At 30.6% G+C, this 5,223-nt stretch overlaps 1 long non-coding RNA gene across 1 annotated transcript; it reads right to left on the bottom strand.

Moving 5' to 3' along the window:
* Positions 1-2,317: 2,317 nt before the first annotated feature.
* On the bottom strand, positions 2,318-3,360 carry LOC111905054 (uncharacterized). The gene is made up of 2 exons (XR_002854718.2): positions 3,236-3,360; positions 2,318-2,574 (listed from the first exon to the last, which is right to left on the bottom strand). It is a non-coding gene; the product is annotated as an uncharacterized LOC111905054 (long non-coding RNA).
* Positions 3,361-5,223: the final 1,863 nt, after the last annotated feature.

Raw genomic sequence — 5,223 nt, 5'->3', positions numbered from 1 at the left:
CTAGATGTTTTGTGTGTAATTTAGATAAGACTGTTGAACCTAAAAAATTTGAAGAGGCTTCCTCTGATCCCGATTGGGTCAGAGACATGAATGAAGAAATGGAAGCCCTTTATACTTGGGATATGACTTCTCTTCCCAAAAACAGAAAACCTACTGGGTGTAAATGGGTTTATAGGATTAAATATAAACCTAATGAGGAACTTGAACGTTATAAAGCTAGGTTAATTGCTAAAGGGTTTAACTAAAGAGAAGGAATTGATTTGAAGAAACCTTCTCACCCGTTGCAAAAAATTTTACAAATCATATTGTCATTTCTTTATCGGTTCATAATTTTTGGCCTCTATATCAACTGTATATTAATAATGTTTTTTTTATATGGGGATCTTTCTGAAGATCTTTATATGTCTCTTCCTCGTGGTTATCATACGAAAAATGATACTAGGGTATGTAAATTGGTTAAGTCTTTATATGGCCTTAAACAGGCTCCTACAATGCAGAATGAAAAATTGTGTTCTGCCTTGTTTAAATTGGTTTTAAGCAAAGTGTTAGTGATTATTCTTTATTTACCAGAAATGTTGAAAATTCTGTTACTATTTTAATTGTTTATGTCGATGATATCATATTAACAGGTAGTCATGAAAGTGATGAAACTTAGTTGAATCAGGTTAAAGAATTTTTAAAGACCCAGTTTATTATGAAAGATCTAGGTTTTTTAAAATATTTTTTTAGGAATTTAGGTTATTAATACTATAGATGGTCATTGTCTAAACAATAGAAAATATTGTCCAAAACTTTTGTAGGAGTACGGTATGCTAGGCTGTAAGCCTGTTAGTACTCCTCTTGAAACTAATTTGCTTGTTAATTCTGGTGATATGGATAAAATTGAGAATTAGTTATCAAATATTACTGAATTTCAAAAGCGAATTGGAAAATTGATTTATCTCATTCTCACTAGACCTGACATCTCTTATGGTTTTCAAGTTCTTAGTTAGTTTATGCATAAACCAACTATGTCTCACTTAAAGATTTCTTTTAGACTATTTCGAGATTTAAAAAGTAATCCTGGAAGAGGAGAACCAATTACAAACTCAGATACTTTTGAATTAAAAGGTTATGTTGATGCTGAATGTGCAAAGTGTTTGTCCACTCGTAGGTTTCTTACTGTGGATATATGGTTTATTTTTAATAATTCCTTAATTTGGTGGAAAAGCAAGAAATAGTCTATTGTTTCTAGATCTTCCACTGAGTCTGAATACAAGGCTCTTGGATCTATAATTTCTGAGATTATATGGGTGTTTAAAGTTTTGTTTGAATTAGGAATTAAAGGGTTATCTCCTATTCCTGTATATTGTGATAATGACTCAACTATTAAGCTAGCCCTGAATCCTATTTTTCATGAGCGAAATAAACATTTTGAAATTGACTTACAGTTTGTTCGTGAAAATATTTCTAATGGTGTTTTAAAGTTAGTAAAAATTTCATTATATGATAAAACTACTGATATTTTAACCAAATCCTTGAGTTTTAAGCAACATGAATTTTTAGTTAAAAAAATGGGTTTGGTTGATATTTTTAGTAGTAAAAAATAAATAATTCGATTAAGGGGTACTGTTGAAAATATTGTATTTTTAATGTTAAATCTCATTATTTATTTTTGTTTTATTTATTTTGTTATGTATTTTGTCATGAGGGTATATTTCGTATATCATGAATTCTTTGATTGGACATGTTTTTGTTAAATATACTGGTCGTGTTATTATTGCGAACTTTTGGGTTACAACACGTTTTTCGGTAAACTGCAGGTGGAAGACACGGGAATCTTTATCAGATCCGTGGGTTTACTTGAATCCATTGACCCGAAGTATAAGTGATGATCATGATGTTGTGATGGTAAAAAAAATAAAAATTTCACACGCACAACTTTTAGCTCTCTCTTTTCTCTCATTTATGGTACATAGTGATAGGGTTAAGGTTATACTCTGTTGTTATTTTCCATTGTTATTAAATGATATTGTATGATTGATTTAGTTAAGGGTGGGTGTTGTAAATACCTAAAAACCTTCTAGTTCTTTGTCCTTAAATGATTTAAGAATCGTTGATGTTATGCATATTGTGTTTTTGGAGTTTTTGACAAACTTTAATATGAAATTTGGTTGAAATATACCTCATTTCAAAAAACAAATAAAATCCTAATTAATGAGAAATTAAGAAATGAGCTAGGGTAGGTGAAAAGAAATAGATGTTGTAGTAATGTTTTAGCATATATTAAATGTGTAAAAAAGGTTGTACTAGTAGCAATTGTGATGAGAATATACTCTATCAGAAAGCTCATTTATTTATATAATAAATACATAATATGGCTTTCACGTCACAAAGGACTTTAACAAGGGTATACACATAGACACAATGTCTTCTCGATATTGCATCTACCTCCGGCGGTCGGTCCTTTTACTCGCTGGCACTCGTTATAGCATTCATATACATTGCAAGGTTTTCCGTGATACCACTGATCCAAACATTCTCCAATATCGAGTCCATTCGTCTTCCGGGCCAGGGTACCTTGGGCAAAGGTACCTGATTAAAAAAGAAAACAAATGATGTATGATATGTTTACACTATATTACATATAATGACTCCCAACCTACTAACTATATAATATGAGCACTGATTCTTATTATTTTAATTGAATGTTTTATGTTTGATTAAATTACAAACCATAATCAATATAAACTTTAACTAGGTATGAGCAAAACAAAGACATATATCTTGATGTAGTGTCGTAACCAAGATTTTGTTTAAGGGTATGAACATGTAGCAAAATACTTCAAATGGTAACAAAATATGATATTATATGATTTTAAAGTATATTGTTCGTTTAAGTTGAAGTAATGGATTAAATAAGATAATAAAAACAGATATTAATATACAAACTTGATGAAAAGGAATTCATTGTGAAGAATGAAATACAATTTGATCTATTAAAATAGAAATGCCTCAAATTTTTAATCGGTGTGCCTCAAAATGTAAATTATTTACTACATTATGAATTTAAGCTTTGAATTAGGTGGACTATGATTCACAACCTCAGGGTTTTTTATTCAAAAGTATATATAAATTCTATATATAACATATATTTCACTTCAAATTTGTATGGAGTAGGTCAACCTACTATATGGATGCCATGTTTTATAATTTATGAATAATGCTTATAAACCATAATCTATATAAAGTTTACCTGCAAGTATGAGCACAACAGACACATATAGCTTCATGGATGCCATGTATTATACTTTATGGATATGGATACTGCTTATAAAACCTTGGACTTTTCATATCTATATATATATATAGTCATCAAATGATTCAAGTAATGTAAATTATACACGTAATTCATCATTAAATAACAATAAATATGGATAGTTGGTTGTTTGTAACCCCCGATAATTTGTTGAAATCAATGAAAAAAAAGTAATGAGCAACATACCACTTTAAATGGAGTACCAACAACTAGTGTTTATCCGATAAATAAATATTGTTCCGTTAATTCTTAATTTCTTTTGCAAATGATAAATATGTATAGTTGGTTGTTTTGTAACCCCGATAATCTGTTGAAATCAATGAAAATAAATTAATGAAACAAAATACATCTTTAATATAAAGAGTACCAACAATCTTTATTAAATATTGTTATCAAAAAGATTTTGGCCTAACGGTAAGAAGTGACTCTTTTAAATGAGAGGTCATAGATTCAAGATTTCAAGTTTTTTAGGAGACATAAGTGGTATTTATGAATTAATTAGTTAGTTTGTGGTTTTAAAATAAAAATAATAATAAATAAATAAATAATGTTCCATCAATTTAATTTGTTTTTGTGAATAACATAAATTTATGGACTTGGTGGGGTTCCCAACAGGCCATTCGGTTCTTTAGGCCCTAGTTGAAGTCGTTGCCCAACAGGCCATTGGATTCATTAGGCTCCTAATGGAACTCGTTGCCAAACACGCCATTTGATTCATTATGCTCCCATTTTTTCAATGTGATATCATATCATTAATAATAATTACATAAAAGTATATAAATGATCCTTATGGTTTTTTAGATTTGCAAGTTTTGTCCATAATGTTTTTTTTTTCATTATATGGATGGTCTTTCTGGTATGTTGTTTTTTGCCGTGTAGGTCCCTCGTGCATATAAAATGACTTTTGTACCTTTTTAGAATTTCTTTTATATTGTTATATCATTTTTAATTATTATATAGCTCGTTCACCCCACCTTCTTCTTCGCCACCTCCAACACATTCAAATACTAGGTTTGCTTGTTTTGCCTAACGTTTTTCTCATTACACAGATGGTCTCTTTGGTATGTAATTTTTTTTGGTGTAGCTCTATCATACATATAAAATTACTTTTGTACTTTTTTATTTAGAGATTCTTTTATTGATTTTAAATCGTTTTTTAATTATTATAGAGTCCATTCACCCCACATTCTCCTTCAACGCCTCCAACATATTCATGATCTACAAAGAAACTTAAAACTATTAACCCTTAAACCTATAGAAACCCTAAAATCAAATATAATGTTGTCTAAACATAAGTTTATGTTCTTCATCCTGAACCCAAGAGAAACAAAACAAAGATTCAAAAGGTCGAACAAATTTTGTATTTGGTAATCAGGTTCTGGTTTTGCTGGTTTCTCGTTGTATGTTCTTGCATCACCACCAAGAGAGGTGGAGATTTTCGGTCACTGGACCACCGACGAAGCTTACTAGAAACCACTAAAAGTCATCACTGGAGCAAGGCGAAAAAAGGGTGTCTTTTTGGTTGTTACTTAGGGTCTCTAGAGTGGTAGTATCATCCTCATCGTAATTTGTTTTATTCTTGTTTCTTCTTAAACCACCATAACCACCGTCATCCACTACCGCTGCCAGAAAATAACCATCCTCTTCTTAATTTTTTTATTTTTGTTTCTTCTTAAATCACCATGACCACCACTACCCTCCACCATGTCCTAGTGATAGAAGCCACCACACAACATCCCCACCACTACATAATGTCATTTGTATGGTGCTTCAACTTCATGTTTCTTGTGTTGTTAGTTCAGTTATTTTCCCTATTTATGCTTTTAGTTTCAATTCTTAAGAAATTAGATTGGCGAGAGAGTTTGTGCAACTAAGGATCACTATAGCTCTACCTTAGCATCACCAATGCATGGAGGTTGATGCAT

The sequence above is a fragment of the Lactuca sativa genome, chromosome 1 (assembly GCF_002870075.4).
Source record: "Lactuca sativa cultivar Salinas chromosome 1, Lsat_Salinas_v11, whole genome shotgun sequence".
Taxonomy (NCBI): domain Eukaryota; kingdom Viridiplantae; phylum Streptophyta; class Magnoliopsida; order Asterales; family Asteraceae; genus Lactuca; species Lactuca sativa.
Note: the sequence above shows the minus strand (reverse complement) of the source record. Positions and strands in the feature narration are given on the sequence as shown.